Raw genomic sequence first — 26,020 nt, 5'->3', positions numbered from 1 at the left:
AACACAGCTACTACGGGGCTTTTAACATAGAGTCTCTGGGAAGTTCTTTAAGGAGCAAATGTAATTCCTTATGATAAAAAAGAGCTTAGCCTTGCTCCAGACACTGTGATAAAGATGGGATTCTCAGCTTTTCTCAACCTCTGTGCCTGGCTTCCAAACATGCAGATGGTAAAAAAAAAAAAGAAAGAAAGAAAAAAAAAACAGTCTAATAGGAGTAGCTTCATTTTGAAATTGTTTTTTGAAATACAGAAATCCAGTTGCTAGACTTTTAAAAAAATCAATATTCAAATATAAATCCCCAAACTAGCAGATGAGTTAGATGCTTACTTTGTGCAGTATCTATTTAATGGAATTCCTTCAGCCATTCACAGAACACTGCAAAGGCATAGGAGTAACAGGGGAGAAATTCAGACCTTGTCAAGAGGCGTGCACAGGTTGATAGAGTACACGAAGGGAACAGCTGAAATGTATATGAGTATATATGTTATACGATCTCAAAATTTTATTTCAGGATTCTGAATGGAACATTAAAATCTTTCCTAGGCAAGCAGGCACTGAATAGAGACAAAAAGTAGATTAGTGGTTACCAAGGACTGTAGGAAAAAGGGAATGGGAAATGAGTACTGAGAAGGAGTTTCTTTTGGGGATGACTAGTGGGGGAATTAGTGGTGATAGTTGTGCAACATTATGAATATTTTTAAAACCTACTGAATCCTGCATTTGAAAATGGTAACTTTTATGTTATTTAAATTGTATATCAATTAAAAATGGCAATAAAACTTAAAAAAAAAAAAAAGCCAAAAAACCCAACAAGCACCGAATCTAGTATGGCTGACTACCATGGCTGTAGACACTCTGACTCTAGTACTGACTACTTTTTCATGTCGCAGTGATCTGGCCAAATTTTTTAATGATTTTGTTAGCTTCGGTGGTGATGTTGGAATAATTTTTGGAGTATACCACTCAGATATAAATTGTTGAATATGGTTCTTATCATAGTTCGTTTTGAGATTACAGTTTTTGGAAATTTTTTATTATTATTTTTTTTTTTACAGTTTTTGGTAGATTATATTCTTTTGGACATCTTTCAGTTGTTTCCTATGTGATCACAGGATTTCTCCCATATGAATTACCTGGGCCATCTCAAACCCTTTGTGTAATATTAAATGGCTAAAAGAAGCATCCACATGCATTTGACCCTTGAATAGCAGAAGTTTGAATGGTGAGGGTTCACTTATAGAGGCACTTTTTCAGTAGTAAATACTGTAGTAATATAGATCAGTGGTTGGTGGAATCTGCAGATGCAGAAGTGCATGTATCTGGGCTGACTATAAATTATACATGGATTTTCCACTTTGAGGGAGGTTTGGAACTGTTAACCCCCAGGTTTTAAGAGTCAGCTGTACATACAGCTGGGCTTCCCCAGTGGCTCAGCAGTAAAGAATCTACCTGCAACACAGGAGACATGGGTTCGATCCCTGGGTCTGGAAGATTCCCTGAAGGAGGCATGGCAACCCATTCCAGTATTCTTGCCTGGAGAATCACATGGACAGAGGATCCTGGTGGGTGACAGTCCATAGTGTCACAAAGAGTTGGATGTGACTAAACTGACTGAGCATGCATGTACATCCAACTATAATCTCGGTGGATGACAAAGTTTTGAAAACTGTCCTTTTAGAACAAGTCTACATATCAAAAGTTGTCTAATCTATTTTTTCTAAGTATGATTCTTATTCTACCTACATAAGAATTACTTTTCATGTTACTTTAATAGAAAGGTTGATTCTGTTTTTATTCTGAATCTGCTGACAGAATCTTTGTGTTTGGGGCTTTTGAGTCTTCACTGGTAACATACATATCCTATGAGTCTTCTCAGATTGTAGATATTTACTAGTCTTGCTGTTCCATGGTGATAAAATAGTACGCAGTGATGGCCCCATAACCTTGACCCAAGGAAGCCAGAAGTCAGCCCTGCCAGAGAGCAAAACTGCATCATCAATATTTAGCTATTGGGTTTTGGCTTTTTAATTATTTATTTATTGTTATTTTTGGCTGCACTGAGTCTTTGTTGTGGTACAGGGTTTTCTCTAGTTGCAGTAGGCAGGGGCTACTCTCTAGCTGTGGCTCCGGGCTTCTTATTGCAGTAGCTTCTCTTGTTGTGGTTCTTGGGCTCGAGAGCACAGGCTCAGTAGCTGTGTTGCATGGGCTTAGTTGCTCTGTGGCATGTGGGATCTTCCCAGACCAGGAATTGAAGCCATTTCCCATGCATTGCATGGTGAATTCTTAATCACTCGACCACCATGGAAGCCCCTAGCTATTGGGTTTTGAAAACAAAATCTGACTGAGCATTTCAGATTTTGAAATTCACACAGTTGAATATTATGAGGCCGTATTTGACAGCCTGCCATGGAAAATGCAGTGACTGTTTTGTTCATCTTTGCTTCTGTCTGTTGATATCCCACCTAATGCCTGGGTTCTAAACCATTTTTGTCTCCCACTGCATGGTAATAGCAATAAGCCCATAATGGTCTCTTCCTCTGAAGCAACCATTGTTGTTAGTGGAGGTGCACTGCTGAGTGAGCCTCTTGAACATGGTGCCCCTTTATGGTTTTTTGTTTTGTGGGCTTTAAATTCTTCTTTGCAAAGAACAAGGTGGACTAGCTTACTCAGAGGGGCATTTGTAACAGGAAAGGGAAATATCGAACTAAAAAAGTGACCTCTTACTTCTCAGCTAATTATTCACTCTCCTGTTTGAGTTTAAATGTAAGAGGGCACCGTTATCCACCAGGTTGATTGTTGAAGCAATTTGAATATCCTACAGGCTTGAGAAATGATCGCTTTTTTCTGCACCACCATATGCATCTATTGATACTTATCACCCTGTACAAGGGGCTTCCTATGTGGTGCTAGTGGTAAAGAATCCACCTGTTGATTCAGGAGTCACAAGAGATGAGGGTTCAATCCCTGGGTTGGGAAGATCCCCTGGAGTACGAAATGGCAACCTGCCCCAGTGTTCTTGCATGGAAAATTCCATGGAGAGAGAAGCTGGTGGGATACGGTCCCTGGGACCACAGAGTCAGATACAACTGAGCAACTAAGTGCACAGCACATCATCATGTACATATGCAACCAGATGTTGCTTTATCATTAGCCCTCCCAGACACCCCCCCCATCTGAAGTAGCCCTCCTAAGCCCCACACTCCCTATCCTGTTTGCCTTTGTCAACTAAAAACAAAACCCCATAACCTAACAGTTGTGTGTTGTGTTTTATTCTGAGATCCTACTGAGGACTATAGCCTGGGAAGACAGTCTCTCAGATAGCTCAGATGAACTGTTCCAAAGAGATGAAAGGGAAGCCAGAATATATAGGAGTTTTACTGGAAAAAATGTAGTAGAACATCAAAAGATTATTGATAATCACACAAAAAACCCTTCATCTCAGGGTAATGATTTTACCGCTTTTCTATGTATGGGAATGTGCAAGAGTCTGGCTTCTTGAAATCATCCCTTTGATATACATCTTTACTATCTAGGGCCAATATCCACTTTTTCTCCTTCCTGAATTCCCCTCAGGGTACACTGTAGGAGCTGCTGCAATAGCTGATGGCTTAATGGCAGGCAACGTTCTTTGTCCATGCCTTATTTGATTTCCTTCAGAGTCTTCTTCACTGTCTTTTATTTGTTGGTATGTTACTTTTTCCCCCTGTACCATATTGTTTCTTTAGTCCCTGGAGAATGTAAGCTTCATGAGAACCTGCATTTTGTCATTGTTTACTGTGGCTCTCTTGGGTGGTATGGGGAGGAAGGTAGGGATGCTAATGATAGAAGAAATCTATTCTCCTAACTTACAGAAGCAAATGATGTGTTGTATTTCATTGTGCAGTCAGAGGTGTAGGTTTTCTGGAGTTTCTCTCAAGAATCTCCCTTATTCTGCCATCGCTGACAAAGACCAGAATTACCACTAATCCAATTCCCAAATCATACTCCAAAAATGTAATTTCAACTAGCCACATCATTAAGGCAATGTTCTGTCCTTTAAAAGAGATGCTACTGAGTAAGTTTAATGTGAGCTTTTAGAGCAATTACTATGTGCGTCTTTAGGTGGGAGAGTGCTTTAGGTATATTAAAGAGAGAGATTTATGGCAGGCAGGTAATTTAGAATTTTATAAGAGCTATTTATAAAATATGCTTGCTTACACTCTTCTATGTTTATGGTGCTTGAATCCTCTACTTAGATATTTAATTTCATAGTGTTAACTCAGTGGGAAGTGTCTCTTATTAACTGTTGATACATTAGTGATTACTTTTTTGGATTGCTTTCGGAAGAACAAAGAAAGGATTTCTTCAAAGAAATGTGATTTACAAATTAAAATAACAACAAACAAGCTCTTCCATTTACTGAGGAGTTTCTTGGGTCCCTTCCACAAGGAGATTTGCTAATCTTTGCAATTTATGAACTTAGAGGATGTTTTAGCTCCAAGTAAAGTCCAGGAGCTAATACACTTTGATGTCAGTAAGAGGCTCCATGGAAGTTTTAGCTTTGTGAGTTTGGCCCAGCCTCTTAACCTCTATGAACATTTATTTCCTCATATTTCAGATGGGAATAGAATGCCTAGCCCACCACATCTTGTCCCTAGGGCCTTATGCATGTTTCTTTCTTTCTTTTTTTTTTAATTAATTACTTACTTACTTAAGTTTTGGCTGTGCTGGATCTTCACTGCTTTGTATGGGCTTTCTCTAGCGACATGAGTCGAGGACTGTTCTCTAGTTGTGGTGTGTGGGCTTCTCATTGTGGTGGCTTCTCTTGTTGCGGAGCACAGGCTCTAGGGCATGTGGACTCAGTAGTTGCATCTCTAGGGCTCTGGAGTGCAGGCTCAGTAGTTGGGGCACACAGGCTTAGTTACTCCAAGACATGTGTGATCTTCCCAGACCAGGGATCAAACCCGTGTCCCCTGCATTAGCAGGCGTATTCTTAACCCTTGGACCACCAGGGAAGTCCACGTTTTTGTTCATTTTAATCTTACTCTCAGTTTTCTTGTCCTTAAGACAGGCTAAGGTGTCACTTTATGAGACTGTTTGTGGTATACAGGTTGTTTGCAGCCCTGTCTAGTTCACTTATTCAAACAGTAAATTCTCTCACTATTAATTACTGCCTTTTAGCTTACATTCTTGGGGGAAAAAAAATAAAACCACTTTGTTCCGATCATATCACTTGTATAGTTTGAACATCTAGTTTGAACTTACAGAATTGACCTCTTGAATATTCAGACATCTGCATTATTACTTGGGGTATGAAATCTCAGCCCCAATGACTTTCAACCTCTGCTGTATCCCTTGGTGTTAATGAGTAAGCTGTGCTCCTGAACGACACTGTACTTCACAACTGCTTAAAGTAGGCTTCAGTAGGACAGAAACCTGTCTGCCCCTCTGCTGGCTCAGTAGGTCTGATGTGAGGCCCAGGGCACTGCCTTTTAACAGACAGAGTCAGCGGTGCTCGTGTACTGATCTCCCCAGTGCAGAGCCACTTAGCAAAGATGTGACGGGAGGTGGCGGGATCTCCACATAGCAGCTTACTTTTCAATCCAGAAGAATTCCTCATATTTGGTGTGCAGAGAAAGGAGAAACCAACATCTTAAAAATCAAAATGATTCTTACTTGACTGGTATTTATTATTTTCATCTAGAAGGAAATTTCATGAGATTTGTAATTTGCCAGAGAACTTTTATCATTTGATTAAAGCCATGAGGAAAATCACCTTGCCTATGTTTATATCTAATGCCTGTGTCTACTGTTGAAGAATTAGTATCTTCAGGATGCAGTCACTTTTATCTTCTGCAGTTGCCTTACAATTTGCATCTCTGGTCTGAAAATGAACCCAGTTTGCCTGAGTTTGGTAAATCGAAATTCAGTTTGGTGTTCAGGGGATGGGATTGGGTGTACAGTGGGGCGTGGACACCTCTGATCCCATCCTTCCCCTTGACTTTCCTTCCCTGCCTGGTGATTTGGAGGCAAAAGCCCTCATCCCTGGCTTTCTCAGCAGGAGAAGGGAAATGAGCCTGTCTTTCCCCTGTGGGAAAGTTTCTTTCTTCTTTCTTCTTCTAAACCCTTAAACCCTCTTCTAAGTGAGTATAAAATCACTGAGTTTTTCCATTTCTAATTAGTTAATCTTGAATCATATGATGCCATTTGGGTCAAAGCACTGAAAGGAAAATTAACCAAACTCTCTGGTCTTCTTCCATTTCTATTTGTTCATTTTTTCCCTGTTCTCTAAAACTCAAGGGCGGCTTAGGTGGGTCAGAGGGGAGTGCTGCAGATGAAGTGAGGGTGGAAGGGAAATGTCATCAGGACTACACTCCTGATGAAGAGGGAGGACTCTGGAGCCAGATGGCCTGGTTTCCTTCCCAGAGTTATCACCTATCATTTCTATGACTCTTGCAAAAGTCAACCTTTTTTTAGCCTCATCTATTTATAAGGTTATAAAATGGGGGTCTTAATAGTATCCTGCCTCACTGGGGTATTGTGAAGATAAAACAGATTACAATACATGTAAATGTCTTTGACATAGCACTTGACACACAGGAAAGTCTCAATACATATTTGCTGTTAGTTTATAATTTTCACTTCATCCTCATGAGTCTAAAAATGGGGCATTGATATTTTATACTTAGACTAAGGTTTATGGAGGTAGTCACTTATCAACAACAATAAGAACAACAACACAAGTTACAGATAGGAGAGTTGGGATTCAAACCCAGGCTTGCCTGAAAGCCTGATTTTCCGTTATATCATCTGAGCTGATCCTCCAAACACCTTGCACTCAGTGGCTATTGTTCAGTTACTCAGTCGTGTCCAACTCTCTGTGACCCCCTGGACTGCAGCACGCCAGTCTTCCCTGTCCTTCACTATCTCCCAGAGTTTGCTCAAACTCATGTCCATTGAGTTGGTGATGTCATCCAACCGCTTCATCCTCTGTTGCCCCCTTGACCTCTTGCCCTCAATCTTTCCCAGCATCAGGGTCTTTTCAAATAAGTCGGCTCTTCGCATCAGGTAGCCAGAGTATTGGAGCTTCAGCTTCAGCATCAATCCTTCCAGTGAATTTTCAGGGTTGATTTCCTTTAGGATTGACTGCTTTGCACTCTGTAAGCATAGCCAAAGGTACATAAGGAGATGTTTTGTAAATATTTTGTCTCCCTCAACACAGATTCATCTGCACTATTTTTCTCTGCTTAAAATAATGTGACTTCCATCTAAAAGTACCCAGGGGACTCTCTGTAATTTTATTATACAGGTGAAGGTTAACTAACCTAAATACTACTTTATGTCAATTTACAGCAGAATTATATGTTTCAGATGTTTAATTTTTCATTAGTGCTACCAAACAAATTCCTTTAGTAATTGGAGGTCCTGACATATAGCAAAGTGGGTATTGGCTGTTAAATTTATTTTGGGATCTGTGACACAAAAATGTGGCAAATATTTTGATGCTTTCTTAATGTCAGTGTTTTACAGGTTTCGGTGGACTATCTTTTCCACCTGATGCTGAGAGTTTGGGGGTTTATTTTACTCACTGTCAAATCAAATATACTGTGAAAGGCAAAGTGCTTTATAGACCTTAAAGTGCTATGTAAATATAAGGCATTATTATTCAGACTCACCTTCCCTCTGTTGATGCAGTTGGGGCACTTATTCTCTGTCATTTTTGCTGTGAAATACTAGGTGCTAAGTACTAGGAATCACTGAAGATACTATTCTCTCACTATTTTGCTGCATATGTTTCAGGTCTAGGACAATGTGCATAAAATTCTCTAACTCCATATAACCACTTCATTTTAAGTTTAAAGTTTTAAGCCTGTGACATCTAAATAACTGGCTTGGGTAAAGTGTTTATTTTGTTAAAAAAAAAAAATGTAGTTAAACTTGTTCCGATTAATCCTGTGACAAGGATTGAATAGTTTTGACTAAATATGAGTGGTCAGTTCAGTCTTCTCAGATGATTAATTTGTTACAGGCCACATTATACACCTTAAATACAGAACAGGGAATGAAAGTCCCTAAAATAATGGGTGCTTTGGTTGAAACTGGACATTTCAGCTCAAACAGAGCCAGACAAAACTGAAAACATTTGTTTTAGTACTTAGTAAAAATAATAAAATATAAAAGGAGACATCTATTTGAGTATAAAATATGTGGATCTATATGTTGCTTAGTGAAACAGGCAACATTGTGTTGAGATGCCCCTGGAGTTCAGTACCAGGTGGAAGGAGCACCCTGGGTTGTCCAGGGTACAGGGACCTTTCACTGCCTACTTAATATGTTCCTGGTTTTCCATTATATTATTTATATTTTATGAAGAAATATAGGAAACTATAATTTTTATTTTACAGGCATTCCATCAGAAGAATTTTCCATTGGGAAAAGATTCTGCTCATCCATTCTTTCTTCTGTCTTTATCTTAAGCACATAACTATGATTCCTATGTTCACATCTCTGATTTTGTTGTTCAGTTGTTCAGTCATATCTGACTCTTTGCAACCCCATGGACTACAGCACACCAAGCTTCCCTGTCCTTTACCATTTCTCGGAGTTTGCTCAAACTCATGTTCATTGAGTTGATGATGTCATCCAACCATCTCGTCCTCTGTCACCCCCTTCTCCTTCTGTCCTCAATCTTTCCCAGCACCAGAGTCTTTTCCAATGAGTGGGCTCTGATGACGGGGCCCCCAAAAAAAGTTTTTTGAAAAGTCCCCAGTTGATTATGATGGTTACACAGATTTATGAACTGCTATTTTATTTGCGTACCTAAATATGTTTTGATTCTCAGTCTTGGTGACCTAGACTTGCAGTTGATTCTGGTGGTTACCCAGATTTATGAACTGCTGTTTTGTTTGTTTAATATTAATACATTTTGATTCTTGATCTAGATGACCTAGATTTGATTCTTATTCCCAAATTCATCCTGAATTATTCATTTTTTTCAGAGGCTCCTGTTAGTCCTTTATGCCACAGCCATTACTAAAGTAATTCTCAAGGCTCAAAAAGCAGCTGGAAGACTAAGGGTTTGATAACCAAGCCTGGGTCAGAGGGAAGGCAGTGTAATGAATAATAGACATGGCAAGGTGCAGAGGCACATACATGGAAGAATTCAAATAATGACCTTTCTAATGACATCTGAGTGAAAAACATTGGGTTGGTGAGAATGTGTAATGGCTGTGGGGCCAAACACAGTGAGAAATTCTCCTCCAATTTATTCGTGAAGAATGTTAGTGCTGAGAAAGAATAGTTTTGAAATTTTAACCTGATGTGTCATGAAACATCAATCCTACACCTGCAGCCTCATAGCAAATCCTCTTTCTGGAAGAGCTGCTCATCCACCAAGATGAAGGAAAGAGAGACATAAATTGCTAGAAGCCTTCTGAATCAGATTAATCCCACGCCACAGGGGGAAAGGATGAAAATGATGGTTTGCAATCCTTCTGGGCTTCAACATAAAGATAATTCTGTTGGGTTCTCGTAATGAAAACCCACATTTCTTTCTCCTGTAGTTTATCCTTTTGAATACGCTTTTCTTGTTCCTGATGTTACATGAAAAATAAAAATGAAGTTGTTTAGGATGTTGACCTTGCCTAAAGTGGTTTAGAAGAATAAACAACATTGAGTGAACAAAGTGAACTCATCACATATTCTTTTACTTTGTGGCAAAATCCATTTATCCTAATGTTCATATTCAGATCTCTGCCCCCTGCCCCAGAGTCTGTGTATCAGTGTTTGGTCCCTGAAAAAAAATTTTTCTAATCATACTTTCTAGAAGGGTGCCCTGGAAATCGACCCAACAGGACCTTTTATTTGTGTTTCAATTCTTCTGTCGGTTATAAATGGTATAAACTCCCAGGTGTAATCAAGTTTTAGCAGGGTAATTTTGAGGACACTGTTTAATCTTAGAAGGAATAGATGTGATTCCAAGCTCAGCTCTGCTGTCACATGACCAGGGATGAAACTCACTCTTGAGGAAGGACCTCAGAGCAGGGGATGACTCAGAGAACCCCAGACAGGCATGTGACCTTGAAAGTCATGTAGTATTTCTCCCTTCCTGTAAATGATCCCCCTCTGTAGACTTTAAATCAGTCTTACATCTTCCTCTACACCTGGGAACCCAGTGTGCTGTATGGTAGCTGCTTCCAGCCTGGAACCGCTCTGCTCTCTGATTGAGGGTGAGAATTCCCTCACTGCCAACAGTATCCTGTTACAGCCTCCCAGGAAATGAACATCCTGCCTGCTCATGCTTTTATATTGGGTTGACCAAAATGTTCGTTTGGGGTTTGTCCATGACATCTTACAGAAAAACCCGAATGAACTTTCTGGCCAACCCAATATCTAGGATTCATTCTTTAATTTATTCATCCATTACCTACTGTGTTCCACATATTGGCACAGGTCCTGGAAGAACAAGAAGAATGAGGAATAGTCCTTGTCTGTCTTCAAGGACAATTAAAATAAGGGCTATAAGAGAGGAAGACTAAGGAGATTGTATGTAGAAGTTGTATATTGTTGTTGTTTACTTGCTAAGCCCCGTCTGACTCTTTGCAACCCCATGGACTATACTCCACCAGGCACGTCTGTCCATGGGATTCTCCAGGCAAGAATACTGGAGTGGGTTGCCATTTCCTTTCCAGGGGAACTTCCTAGCCCAGGGATTGAACCCATATCTCCTGCACTGCAGGAGGAGTTTTTACCACTGAGTCACCAGGGAAGCCTAGAAGTTGTATAGCTCATATTAATTCCTCCCACCTGTGTTGATTCAGTACCTACTATGTTACAAGCACTTCAGGGAACTGGGATACAATGAGAGGAAAGACTGCCAAGGAATAACTCTCAACCTTATTGTCTTTCTCTACATGAAAATGAACAGATGAAATAATTGCAGATTTTGAAAACTTTTAGAAAGGCAGTAAATGGTGCTGTGAATGAGGGCAACATCGGGAGAGGGAGGGGAATGCGAATGGGGGAATGGGCTGCTTTAGGTAGGGTGGTCAGAACATGCCCACTGCAAATGTGACCCATATACTGAGACCTGAGGAATGACCAGAGTCTAGCCAAGGAAAGAATTGGGGAGGGAAAAAACTTCTGGGCCGAGGAAACAGCAGCAGAGATGAGCTTGGCAAAGTCAAGGAGATTGTTGGAGACTGGGTGGGCAGGGCTTCAGGGTGGAGAGAGAGGTGATGATGGAAGATACATTTGAAGGGATGAGCAGAAGGATTGTTTTACCCGCATTAAGTACAACACGACTGTAAGGAGTTGTAGTTCTATTTTTAATGTACTTATTGTTTGGATTATATTCTAAGGACAGAGGGTATTTCACATGTGCTCAGTATGGTGGATCCTTTAAAGTGATTTGGTTTTCAGGTTTCCAGGAAGTTGAATAATTTGGTATCACATCTCTTCTGGGCACTGCTGGTCTCCCCAGCATACTCTCCATACTCTGCTGTTTAGCAGCCAAGGAGACAGGATGCATGCGAATCCATCTCTAGCTCTAGGTGCTAACCTCATTTAGTTACTCCAGAGGATGGCAAATTTTTTCATAAAAACCCAAATGGTAAACATTTTAGGCTTTGAGGGCTTGATGGTCTCTGTCACAATTATACAACTACCTTTATGGCACAAAGGCAGCTATTCAAAGTATGTAAATGAATTTTTAAAAATGGGTGTGCCTATATGCCAATCAAACTGTATTTGCAAAAGCACAGTGAGCAAGATGGTTGGCCCAGGGGCTGCCCATCCCTGGCTTCAGCCAACTCTTTGCCACAAGATGACTTTGATTAATCCTGACCTAAGTCACTTAGAGAGTAGGAGTCCCTTGGCTTCAGAAATGGCTGTTCCCAGATCCTCGAGGATTTGTGGGAAGGGATGCTTGTAAATAAGAAGGCACTGACCCTGACGCTGCTGGCCACCATCTTAGTATTCCTAGGATTCCAACCTGCTTTAGAATGAACCAGATACTGAGGCCTGAATGGCAGAGATGGAAAGAAGTTGGATTTTTGGTGACATTATTGGGGGTTCTGAATTAATCAGCCCTGAATCCTGTACATCTAGACTTTTTGGTTGCAGGATTTAATAAAGTTCCCATCTTGTTTCATCCAGGAAGACTTGAACTTTCTGCTACTGTCCATGAAAACCATCCTCCATTTGATCATCTCCTCTAAAATATTCAGTTATTGTTACTCCTTAGTATGCTTAACTGGCAGTTTGAGTCAACAATTTCTAAAGTGTTTCTGCATATCTGCAATACTCATCAGATGCCAGTGGGGATTGTGGAGTGAAAGTCTGAGAATCAATGGCCCTAGAAGAGCTTAACTTCCCAAAGGCTCCCTTTAGTGCATGACCACAGGGTAATTCCATTAACTTTAATGACTGGTGCTGTACAAAATGGGCCCTGTTAGTCTATTCTTCCCCTTCTTTCTGTGTTAAATCTTCTCCTGCAGCTAATTCTTCAGGGTAAGGTATGTGCACCAATGCCATTCATTCCTTGGCCTTTATTAATATATGCAGGACTCTCTCTCAGGGAAGCAGTGCTAAGTGAGTACATTAAAAATGAATCCACTGCCCCATTTGTGGACTGTGAGAAAACCCCAGAGTCAGGGACATCGATGGATTATTATTGATTGTTCTAAGATCCAATAAAATCATAAATATGGCTCAGAATAATGACTGTGGCCACATTAGCAAATTATCAAATCCATAACTTGCTTCTGAGCCTGGCCTCAGAGATTTAAATAAAGTGCCAGAGGGTAGAAAGTTGTATTTTAGGAATGTGACAAACCAGGGTTAGGAGAGAGAAATTTATGATTTAATTTGCTGTGCAATCTAATTGAGAATAACTATTAGATTTTTTTTAAAGTGAACTTTGATTAGGTTTTAGGTGTCAGAAATAAACTGGAGATAGGGGTCAGTTTATACTTTTCTGGGAGTCTGTCGGGAGGGGAAAAAGAAGGTATTCATCGCAAGGAATGACTTTCCTGGGTGACCTTGCACCCTGCCTTCTGTTCTTATTTCCTTTGTTCAAATAATTAGGTTATACCTGAGACTAGCTGGTTCTTCCCAGACACTTGCTTTTTACTTTCTTCACCAAGTGTCAATTTTCTCCCATTTAGAAATAAATCAATTCGAAATGAAATTACCCAGAGCATTCATTTTTCACCATCTAGTAAATGAGTCTCTCAAAAGAACACAAGGTCCTACCTTTTCAGCTCCAGCTTAATAAAATCCCTCTTCTCCATGGAAGCGGTGCAGAACTGTTGTCTCTGCCTTCTCCAGGCTTTCCATCTTTGGTGGACTACATGTGAGGCGATATTTGCTCTGGAAAATGTGCTGTCGGCCTCTCAGTAGGGTCCCATGCATATTTTCCGAAGATCTAACCTGAGGCTGGGCTGCCTGATTTACAGTTCTAACACATAGCAGGTGGAAAAAGCTGCCCTGGCGTTGTAACACCCATTAGCCATGATAGGAGTTCACTGGAAGCTCCGGCCTCAGACGCACTCCAGTGACACACACACACACACATGCACGCACTGGTGGCTAGATTTTCAGGAATGGGTTGACTCTCTTTCAACTCACTTCAGTTAAGTGGAAAAGTGATTTGCACAAAGGTAATCAACGGACATGGGTTTGGGTAGACTCCGGGAGTTGGTGACGGACAGGGAGGCCTGGCGTGCTGCGATTCATGGGGTCGCAAAGAGTCGGACATGACTGAGCGACTGAACTGAACTGAACTGAAATGAGATTTCATAGTGATCTGTGTAGAACTGGCCGACGGACTTGTGCAGACAGTCAGCGGAAGCTTGAAAACCCAGCTGAGAAATGATAAATTACTGCTAACTGTCCTAATTATCCCTTGACACTCTATGTTGAAACCTGACTAAATTTTGCTGAAACTTACAAATAGGAAAGAAATTTAAGGTTTAATAAATTATCCATAATAGAAATGCTTAAAAGAGAGAGGAAAGGGAGAGAGAGCGAGCACGAGTGAGCGTCATAGCCTAAGAGCTGCTATTGATCACCCAGCAGCTTCTTGAGCCATAGAAAGAGGCAGGAATTGGGTGAGGGAAATGTGTTAGATAAATTATACTTTTAATTGCCAACCTAATTGGTGATATTTAACATGCTTGTTAGGTTAAGGAAGACTCTGAGTCAACTCCCAAGGTCATTACATTAATAGATCTGGTAAGCATGTAATTTGTGATGAGTTGATTTGTGAACATCGTTGTTCTCTGTAAACTGCATTATCATCATACTAGCTTTAAAGGATCACGCGCTGACTACATGCGTTTATTTCATGGTGTTTTAGTATAGTAATCTTGTACTTACCATCTTCTCTATTTCATAGTCTTAGGTTTAGTTCACATATACGTCCATGTAAAATGCCTAGAGTGGTGGCTAGCTTACTTCTTTAACAGCCATCTTATTCCAGTTTGGAGAACTCCAGTTAGAAAAGTTTGCTGTAGCTGCCGTAGCTGCTTCTCCCTCTTTTTTTAAATTTCCTCTTCCCCCTTTCTTCTCCCTCTTGCTCTTCCTCCTTTACTAGCTCTTCTTCTTTTATCTTTCTGTGAATCAGCATGGCAAGAGCAGAATGTTTACTTTTTCATCTTTCTCTCTGGAGTCTGGGCATTCTGGATTAATTCTGTACTTTCTCTCCTTCTTAAAACCTGTAGGATGCGAAAGAAATATGTCCTTCTTCCTTTAAGGACTCATTGGTGCCTTTAACTGTATAGGCCGCCTGCAGCAATTTGCTAAGCTGGTTCCCTACATCTAGATGTTGTCTGTTTGCTGACTTTTTTGTGTTAAATGTGTTGCCTAGAATCAAAATGGATTCTGCAGATGACATAGGAGCAAGTGGTATATTGCAGTTCTTGGAACATCTTGTATATGTCTTAAGCTTGAGGGTGATTTCCCCAAGTACAGAGCCTTACCTAAGTCTGGATATTCTTACTGCAGATGAAGATAATTGAAAATGAAATGGTTAGAAAGATCCTCTTGGCAGGCACTGCAATAATGTGGAATTTCTTGTCTCCTTTCCATATTTTTGAAGACCATCAACTCTGTTCCTTGATATGGAGTCCCATGGTGTAAACCATCCTCAAGATCAATTGGTTATTTATAGATTTACTTTTTGGTCTCACTGTGAATGAATGCTAACTGCAAGTGAATTGTGAACTAATATTCTTACTTAAGCAACTGTGAGGGCTTTTTCCACACCTGGGATATTTGCAGACACTGACTGTTCTCATACCTAACACTCACCAAGCTTTCATGCTAGTTATTTCCCTCATAGCAGGCATACAAAAGGCATATGGAGCCCACTGGACTCTTTCATTTCAGTTCAGTCACTCAGTCATGTCCAACTCTTTGCAACCCCATGGACTGTAGCATGCTGGGTTTCCCTGTCCATCACCAACTCCTGGAGTTTACTCAAACTCATGTCCATCGAGTAGGTGATCGCATCCAACCATCTCATCCTCTGTCATCCCCTTCTCCTCCTGCCTTCAGGTCACTTTTATTTTTTTTATTTTTATTTATTTATTTATTTATTTTTTCAGTGGGTTTTGTCATACATTGACATGAATCAGCAATAGATTTACACGTATCTTTTCCAGCATCAGGGTCTTTTCCAATGAGTCAATTCTTTGCATCAGGTGGCCAAAGTATTGGAGCTTCAGCTTCAGCATCAGTCCTTCCAATGAATATTCAGGACTGATTTCCTTTAAGAAAAAGGACTGGCTGATTTCCTTGCAGCCCATGGGACTCTCAAGAGTCTTTTCCAACACCACAGTTCAAAAGCATAAGTTCTTTGGCACTCAGCTATCTTTATGTTCCAACTCTCATATCCATACATGACTGCTGGAAAAACCATAGCTTTGACTAGGTGGACGTCTGTCGGCAAAATAATGTCTCTGCTTTTTAATATGCTGTCTAGGCTTGTCATATCTTTTCTTCCAAGGAGCAAGCTTGGGGTGACAATTAAAAGCATAATTTAATGATAAGCAGCTAATTCACTGAACATTGGAGGGGTCGTAGAATCTTTCCAGTCTGAAAGCTCTGGGCATTTTCTGTAGAACAATTCAGGTACACACACAATGTTTGCATTTATTTTTGGGAGCTCTCCTTGCCCCCGACACCTGTCCACCAATTCTTCAACTGAATTTGCCTGAATTGTTGTCTTTCACTTCAGTATTTAGCATAGTTAGCACCACTAACCTGAATTGATGGGATGAATCTTGAGGCAGGTTACAAAGAGCCATGTCCTCCCCATCTGAGAGATTTGAAATTATAAACTATTTCCCTCACTTATGAGAATGGTTTGCTCTGAAGATTGAGACTAGCTCTGCTCACTCTTAGCTATGCGGCTTTAGGCAAGTGTCTTGATACTCTCTCTTGCTTGGTTTTCTTGTCCATGAAACTAAAATAAGAATATAGTTCTCTCCTGCATAGGATTTTGTGAGTAATTCAGGAGGCCACGAATGGCTTTCTTGGTGTACTCTATTTGTATGTATCAGTTATTTATCGTGACCCAGCCACAGGCCAGCTTCTCTTCTAGCTTCTGTTAGGACAGCAGAGAACAAAGAGAGGTGGTCCCTGCCTTCAGAGCATCTTCTCACCTGCTTTGTCATCATCACCTCAGCAGTTTTACCATCACCCCTGGGTGAAGGAAGGCTGATCAGAGAGTCAGCGGAAACCCTGGGAGAGGAGTCAAGGTGAATCTCAGTTTATTTCCAGTCCTCTCAACTCACCCTGTTAATGGATCCCAGATTCTTTTTAATGTTGAGCAAATTGGTTTCCAAGTAACCTGAGCTTGACTCACTAGTCAAAAAGAGCTGAATATGCAGAGCTAGTTCTTCATGTTGAAAACTGTAGTCTACCAGATGTTACTGAGGGAAGAGGGTAGGGTGGATGGTCTCTCCAGACATGCAGGTTGTCTGTGAAGCATGGCCCCTAAGATGGCTATTTGCTCTACCAGAGGAACTTTATGCTGTATTTCTTGCATCATGGATTCTTTTTTTTTAATGGACAATTGAATGATTGAGCAACCGTTTCTTCCATAGCCCTGCCAAAATAGGACAGTATTCTGGCAACAAACTCTACAACATGAAGTGGGGATTTTCTTAACCTTTGAAGACTGGGTATGACCTTAAACCAATCTTACAAATCATAAGAATTCATTCCAGTCAGCTATTAAATTTTATTTCCCTCTTCAAAAGACTAAGCATGAATTGACATTACAATTAAGAAACTTGAGAGTAAGGAATTGAAATTTGAGAGTTACAAATTTTAGACTTGAGTTAAATCTCGTTAAATTCAAGAGGGCAAAGTTAGAAGTTTAGCTGGAATTATGTTTGAAGTTAGGTTTTAAAATTGATACAGTTTTGTTCTTTCATATGAGTGTGTGTGTGTGTGTATTATGTATGTATGTATGTTCTTAATGTCCTTACTAGATTTCCTATGTGGGCTTCCCACGTGGCTCAGTGGTAAAGAATCTGCCTGACAATGTGGGAGATGCGTGTTTGGTCCTTGGGTCAGGAAGATCCCCTGCAGAAAGAAATGGCAACCCACTCCAGTATTCTTGCCTGGAAAATCCCGTGGACAGAGAAGCCTGCTGGGCTGCATTCTATGGGGTCGCAAAAGAGTCTATTATGACTTAGCAACTAAATATCAACAGAGATCTTCTTTGTAGCTTGATCTTACAGGCATGGGTTTCTGTTATCCTGGACAGCACTGTCAGAAGGAAGAGCAGAGCCTGGTACACTCAGAGCTCAGACTCATGCAACCCTCACATGGTGGGATGTGTCCCCAGCAAAGTCTGGGATTGATGCCTATGCTGTGGCCCCCCGAGAGGGCCCCCGCCACCCGTCCTGTCCCACCCGCAGCAGTCCCCGAAGCTACTTCCACAGGCTGACCCCTGAGAACATTTGTTATGCAAACACTCTGCCATCTGCTGTGCTGTGGGGGCTTCCAGGCTAGTCCAGAAACAGGTGTGGTGTCAAAGCGGCTTAGTGAGTAAACAAGTTGAAGGGAGGATTGGAAAACAGCCCGCTCTGTTTTGAGCTTCATCGTTGACCCATGGAGCCTGGACCAGCCATGCCGTGCCTCATCGGTGGCTGGCCCTTCGTGTTTCTTTTGGGCTCCAGTTCGGTACCCCAAGGCTTTATGGTAGAATGCTTGGGGCTGGCATTTGACTTGCTGGTGGAAACTGGCATGGTGGTATGAATCCCTCTGTGGGATTCATGCTGGACTCATGATTTGCAGTGGAAGCACCTCCCTTAACCTGTTTTTTCAGAGGCTTGGCATTGTCAGAGCTGCAAGAATGTGTTCTTCTTGTCAGATGAAGCATGGATTTCTTTTTCCCTTTTGAAATTCCAGTGAAGAGTAAGTTCTTTGGCTGAAATGATGTTAGTGGAACTTCTTTTGCAATGATGTGCTAATTCAATTCTAATTGTTTCCCTTGACAGTAGCTTGTCAGTATTACTGACAAAAGTGTGTGCACCTTCCTTAAGACAATTGTTGGTTACATCATGTTTTAAAAAACATAATGAGCATCTATTTGTATTAATAATAATACTTTACTTTTTAAAAATAAATTGCAAGTTATAAAAGTGCTTCACATTACATGCTTTAATTTTTTTGCATGCAGCAGAATAGTGAAGAGGGTAAGGCTTTGTAACCAGAATGCCAAGGTTCAGATTCTGGTTCTCCTCCTTAATAGCTGTGTGACCTTGGGCAAGTTGTTCAACAGCTCTGATCTTTAGTTACCTCATCTGTAAAAAGGTGATAATGTTAGTGCCTGGCTTTTCAGGCACTATTATAATAGTTTTGTATTATAAAACATTTCTATATTCCCAACATTGTGTGAAGTGTGCATTTTATCTTTATTTAAAAGGTGAGGTGACTGAGGCTCAGAGGGAGAAAAAAGTGACTTGCTCAGGGGCTAGAATCCAATCAGAGGCACAGCTGAATGGAAATATGGACCCATGACATCTCATTTACTGAGAAAATGTTGGCCAAGTCCGGCTGAATTCACTCACACAGCCTGGTTTCTGTAGCCCCAGCCTCCTTGGAATGTGGCTGATAAGCACAGTTCGCAGCGATAGCTTTTAAACCACAACATTTCATTGTCTGGGTCAGAGGAGAATGCAATCTGGAAGTTTGCTTTACAGAGAAGTCTCTCTCAGGTAACATTTTCTAAGCTGAGAAGGCAGAGAGGGCTTTGTAAACTGGTATTTGAGATGTCCTAAATTCTCCTCTTCACAGGATGAGTAGGCACCTCTCTTCAGTTAAAAACGCATTACATGCTCGCACTTGGATATTGTTTAAGAAGATGCATGACACTTTTTTAAAATAAGCCCATGTATAACCAGTTTTATTTTTTAAAAAAAATGATCAACTACTAACCTAAAAGAGTGTGTGATGAACAGTAACATCCTTCGTAGGGTGTTGTTCTGAGCTTCAGATTTAGAAGTTCTGTAAGGCTCAGTACCTGTCCTCCAGGTGTTTGCAGTTGTGTAGGAAGGATGTGAAACACACGAAATAGCCCAAAATGTGAAGAGGCATGCCATAAGGACCACACATTAAGTTCAAGGTCAAAAGTAAAGACTGTGGATTCAGATGGTTAGGGAAGTTCCCTGGATGTATGAGAATTTTCTGTGTCAGTGAAGCTGTCCTACAAGAAAAAGAGAGGATAATGAATGGCCTGTGTGGAGTATTAGAGGCAGCAGCCACTAGTAGGATTAACTGTGGTTGCTTGTTTTTAGGTTTTAGTGCGTCAGTTCATTAATAACTTGGACATCTTAAAAGTAGAATCATTAAATCCAGTCTTTAAAGAAGCACATCAGCAAGAATAAAGTTAGTACTTGTGAGGTAGACTTATCATCATTGCATCCAGAAACACTCCCAGTCCCATTGTCATGTTTGGGGGGCCTGGGTCCTTATTGCTGACACAGGTGCAAAGTTGTGGTGGTGATTTCCACACATTCTCTCTGTTCTGTGCCTAAGCTGCTGTCAATATCAATTGCACAGATAACATCCACTTCTAGTGTCTTTCTTCTGCAGTGCACACACAGAGCATCTTGAAACTATTTAGAAGATGAAGAATATAGGGAGGCACATGACCGTGTGTGTGTGTGTGTGTGTGCACTCAGCCTCTCAGTCGTGTCCAACTCTTTGCGACCCCATGGACTGTAGTCCACCAGGCTCCTCTGTCCGTGGGACTTCCCAGGTAAGGACTGGAGTGGGTTACCATTTCCTCCTCCAGGGGATCTTTCCCACCCAGGGATCAAACCCTTGTCTCTTATGTCTCTTGCATTGGCAGCCAGATTCTTTAGCACTAAGCCACCCAGGAAGCCCATATTATATGTAAAATCCCTAATAAATGGTTTAATAAAATGCAAGTACTCTGCATTCAAGGCTGAAATACTAGATTTCACCTTATGTTTTGATAACTGGCTATTTGATCTAGGCACTGAAATTACTGCCTTTGTAGCAGCTTCCTAGAAATTTTGATTGGTCTTGGTACATACTTACAAAGAAGCGTTAGTAGGGAAATAATTTGGTTTTAGTGGCAAAGACATCCATTGATCGAAATGAAATATCCTACAAATTGATTTTAGCATTAGTATTCCTTTAAATTAAAACTGGCATCTGTATCCCCCTTGGGAAGCTTAATTATGAAAGCAATTCTTAAATGTACAACACCAGGAAAACAGAATACAAGTCACTCAAGGCTGATGTATGCTTTGTATTTGTGAGGTCTTATTGGCAGGCCAGTTCTCATTTGTTTAGCTTCAAAGTTACTATGTGTAGGAATGAATAATAGAACTATTTGTGTAGGGGCATAGCAGGGAAAGAGAATAAACTCTGGTCTTAATGCTCTGGATTATTATCCCATACTGGCAAGTCCTATCACCTTGGACAAATCTCTCGTTTCCCTTCTCCTGCCTCCTTTTTCTTCCTTATCATTTTCTCCCTTTCCCTCATCTCCTTCTTCATGCATGTGTTAGGACTCTATGAGCTTCAAGTGGCAGAATACCCAAACTGGCTAATGTAAGTGGAGGGTTTATAGAGCCACAATTGGAGAGTCCAGATCGAGTTACTGGCTTCAGGGATGGCTTGATCCTGGAACCTAGCGCCCTCAGTATTTCCCAGTGTTTCCCTCTCTCTCTGTGTGCGTTCCTCTTTCTGTGCATCACTTGTAAATCACAGGAACAGGCGTTCACCTCGATGTGGGGATGGCAGTGGTGAGTTAAGCATCCTGGCTGATGTATGTCTATGTGAGGAGCAGCAGGGAGATGGGTGTCTCATTAGCTGGCTTGGAGTCTGTTCATAAAGATATTCAAGAGCCAAGGTGTGTCATCTCAATTTCATTCCAAAAGCATTCAGTACCCACTGAGATAATGAGGAAGAGACTGAGATGAGAAGAAAGATACTCCATAGAGAGTAATAAGATAGCAGTGAGCTGGAAGAGTCTGCAGCCTGGTATACTAAAGTATCTATCTTCTTCTCTTTTTCTAAATAATTTTATTTTTTTATCTAATTTTTGGTTATGCAGGGTCTTCATTCTTTTGTGCAAGTTTCTCTAATTGCCATGAGCAGGGGCTACTCTTCCTTGTGGTCCGAGGGCTTCTCATTGTCACGGCATCTCTTGTTGCAGAGCAAGAGCTCTAGGCGCACAGGCTTCAGTAGCTGTGGGCTTAGCTGCTCCATGGCCTATGGAATCTTCCCAGACTAGGGGTGGAACCCATGTCCTCCCGTACTGAAAGATTGTTATTCACTTGGTGAATATTCACATCAAGGAAGTCCACTATCTTCTAGAGATTATAATGGAGTCGGGGTGAAGCAAGTGAATTTATAAAGAAGTGATAAATATGAGTTAAATTCAAGATCCCATTAGCTAAAGAATTTTAGTAGAACCCCATAGAGCCTAGAATTCTATCAGGATCATTTACATTGTAGGCCAAATCAGATCAAACAGCAAATACTAGGTGATGCATCATTTTACCTGAAGAAGGTCTTAATCCTCTTTTTAAATACCAAAATACCATTAACAGTCTGTACAGTATTGGATTTTACCCTGTAAGTTTAAATTCAGAAAGGCTGTGATTTTCTGTTTGCAAAATCAGGCAGTGCTAGGAAATCTCATTCATTCATTTGTTGAGTGTTTACCAAGCATCTCCTGAGGAGCATCGAGGGTCAAAACACAGCCTAGCATTTTGTATACACATGTTGTAAATAGGACACATGTTACCCCTAACCTCATGAAGCTGATAGTCTGCCACACCCCACATTCACCTAAAACGGCTCATCCTGATTCTTATAAGGATGATTTTTAGGAAAGACATCTGGAAAATGTAATCAATAGCCCTATTCTGCTCTAGAATCCTCCTCTCGACCCTACTATATATGTTTGAAATTGCTCATGAAAAATTATTTCCTGAAATCTTTTTTTCTTGATTTATGGCAAAAACCCTATCATAACTATTTTTAAAATGACTCAGTAGGTTAGTAATTTTATGTCTGTTCTAGTATGCCAATAGATCACTTAAGTGTCATTTGTTAAAGCATGTTGGTCAATAAAAACCCTTCCAGTGTTTTTCCCCAAGTGGCCATTGAGCCAGTTCACACCAGCCTAGTTCTTTGCTCATGTTGCTCTATCTGCTTTGGGCTGGCGTGGATTATTAGCAACGATTTCTTCACAGAGTATTAGCCAAGAGTTATCACGAAGTGGTCACAGTGAAGGTTCAAAAGATAAAATGCTCTAATTAGGGAGAAAAGTTGAGGGGTAAGCAGTTTTTAAAGTGGGTTGAGATCTGGAAACATTGAGAACCAATGCCCCTTATGTGCTTGCAAAAAATTGGAAACACTGACTGCTTGCTTAATATGAAACAATATACTATCGCTAAATGTATTTTAAGATTTCACATGTATTCATTCAATAGCTAATTTAAATGAACTAGTGACTGGTGAAAATCCACAGGAAACAGAATTAGAAAGCGAAGCAGCCGGGCCATGTGGTGCTGAGAGCCTTTGCGCTTTTCCTCTCCACCTTATAATGCCAGATAGTGCCCCCAAGAGCAGGGAGACAGAGATCTCATTCAGAGGATTTTCTTTTCTGATTAGAGAGAAATTCATGAAGCTTCTTAAAGTTTTGATTCTGCTTTTAAAAGGTAAAGCCAGGTATGTTCTCAAGCTGTTTCTACATTTTTAATGAAGGTAACTTTGGAATATTCAGCACTGAAGGTGACCTGCTGGGTCTCTGGTTCAGGTTTGAAGACTACCTGTTAATTTCATATTCTCACTTTCCTCCAAACTTCCAGAAATAGAGCCTCATACCATTTTACTTAAAAAGCTCAAACGGGTTCCCTCTAAACCCCCCAAATATATGAAATAATTACCATGAGACAAAAGAGCAGGGCGCCTATAGTCAGATATTTGTTCAAGAATCTACAAGAGGCATTGTTCCATCTTGGGTCAGATTATGACTTGTTCCTTCTTTCAAAATATATTTCAAGTTGCATTATTAAAATGCACCATAAGGCGTCTTTGTGTAGAAAATCGAAAAATAGGGCTTTAGATAGGGCAGAGTTTCCTAGCACCCCAAGTTTTTTCATTTTCCTTGAAACATTCTTTCACTTTGAAAAATATAAGTAGGCCATGGAAAGAAATGCCTGATGTGAATTTCTTCTAATAGCCCCAAACTCTCCTTTCAAATTACTACAAAAGCAATTCAGCATTTTTCGTGCCAGATTGATGGGGGGGAAAGTGCATATTAAGCTTTCCTTATTAATTAAAGGCAGTGAGGAAAGAGTCATCCTAGCTCCAGTTTATGAAAACAAATAATGCCTAAAAGTGAGCTTGTAGTCCAGAACTGGGGGACGTTGTGTGTAAATACAGTTTGTGTTCTTCTTTTTTTTTTTTTTAATTGAAGGACAGGTGCTTTACAGGATTTTGTTGTTTTCTGTCAAACCTCACCATGAATCAGCCATAGATTCTGATTGGCTATCACTGCTGTTCAAGTGTTAAAACAACTAATTACTAATGGAATGCAAGAAAGAGGAAAGTCACAAGATTTTGAATGAGATTTCAAGTTAGACTTGGAAAAGGCATTCAAGAAAACTCTCCAGAGAAACAATTCTGCTTTGCCCCATGAGACAAGGAAGATGAACTAATAGATCATCCTCAGGTCTAATTCTTAACCTTGCTCACAGCCAAGCTCATTTATACCAGGTGAATGATGATCTGGGTCACCACGAAAAGTAGCTGGTGTGAGGAAAACTTTTACAGAGTTTCAGGGAAAGAAATATGTATTATACTACTTTCTCCTACCCAGAGTCCCTTGGGCTCTGAGGGAGACCCAGTCACAGCCGGCAGGGTGATAAGGCAGAAGAATGGATCTTTGGAGAGTACCAGAAAAAATGAGAACAGTTTGGGAGAATATGGTCTTGGGAATTTTAAACATTTTTTTGTGTATCTAGACTTGTCCATCCTTCTAAAAGTAGAATGTCACTGAGTTTTATTTGGACAATTTCTTCATGCTGAGAATTGCTCAGTTATCTTAAGAATGTGGGCATTTTTCATTTTTCTTTCTTTAATTCTAGAAAGACAGAGTGTGTCTGACTTTTTAAAAGAAATTTAGCTTGATACAGTTTTGTGGTGGATAGTCATAAAGTGTGGTAGGGGGAGAAAGACTTTTCTTCTACCTTCCTAAGTTCTGTGTCTAGGCCTGAAAATTAAGCTGAAAAAAGACAGATAAGCAGGAGGAAAACATTACATTTTACTTGATGGTAATATTTTAAGATGTACAGAGGAATATATGTGTGTATATATGTATAGATATATGACTCAAGAAGCAGATAGACTTGAGAGCTTATAGAGCATTTTAATAAAAACAAAAGTGTGGAGACATGACATGACAAAGGAAAATGGGGTTTGTTCTAGGGGAAATAAATTGTGGAAAGATGACCAGGAAATATATGGAGGAAACCAGTGGAAGATAAGCATGATTTTAGTAGGCTTGTTTGAATAGATTCAATTTAGTGTCAACTCCTGGTGATAAGAATGTTATCTTCTTCCTGGTACAGGGAGGCTAGCTTTCTCGCAGAAAATGTATGCTCTGTAGAAGGAGGCAATCAGAGAGACTTCCTGCATGTGTTATTTTTTAATTGCTTTTAGTGAAAATAATTAATCTGGCAAGAGGAATATTTTGGTGGAGCATGTTCTCATCTCCTCTACTCTGAACACCTAATTGGTAGTCTTTGCAGGGAACAAAGGAAGAGGCATTTGTTTTAAAAGTGTATTTCCTTTTCCTCTCCCTCCCTCTTCCCACCTCATTCCCTCCTTCCCATTCCCTTCTCTCCTTCTCTTCCTCCCTCCCTCTCCTTCCCTTTCACTCTTTTCCTCCCAGCCCTGCCCCCCGGTGATGTGATATCAAGGGGATCAGGCTTTTTAAATATCTCATGAATGGCAAATAGGTTTCATCTTGAGGTCCACTTCTGGAAGGTCAGTCGAGGTTGTCTGGAGGACTGTGTTGGGAGAATGAGTTGTAGTCCATGAATGCTGTCTATCCAAGGTGCGTGCCATGTTTATTTGTTCATCCTGCTGTAGGGCACACTAGACTCTGCCAGATCCCACTGATACTTTGTTTTCTATTTATCCTGTGTGTGTGTGTACTCAGTCGTGTCCAATTCTTTGTGGCCCCATGGACTGTCGTCCACCAGGCTCTTCTGTCCATGGAATTTTCCAGGCAAGAGTACTGAAGTGGGTTGCCATGCCCTTCTCCAGGGGATCTTCCCTATCCAGGGATTAAACTTGCATCTCTTGTATCTCCTGCATTGGCAGGTGGATTCTTTACCACTGTACCACCTGAGAAGTCCATTATTCATTATTTATCTTAACAATCTTTAATCAAATATAACTAGAATACTCAGAGCTAAGCAATACCTGTTAAGTTGATCTTATTTCCATGAGATGGGAAATGCCAAATGGA

General features: G+C 40.6%; 1 protein-coding gene across 13 annotated transcripts in view; it reads left to right on the top strand.

The window, feature by feature from the left end:
- FHIT (fragile histidine triad diadenosine triphosphatase) overlaps window positions 1-26,020 on the top strand; it is a 1,503,296-nt gene that overhangs the window by 1,206,000 nt on the left and 271,276 nt on the right. The gene's annotated exons all lie outside the window — the stretch shown is intronic.

This window comes from Cervus canadensis, chromosome 22 (assembly GCF_019320065.1).
Source record: "Cervus canadensis isolate Bull #8, Minnesota chromosome 22, ASM1932006v1, whole genome shotgun sequence".
NCBI classification, from domain to species: domain Eukaryota; kingdom Metazoa; phylum Chordata; class Mammalia; order Artiodactyla; family Cervidae; genus Cervus; species Cervus canadensis.
This window is presented reverse-complemented; position numbering and strand designations above follow the sequence as displayed.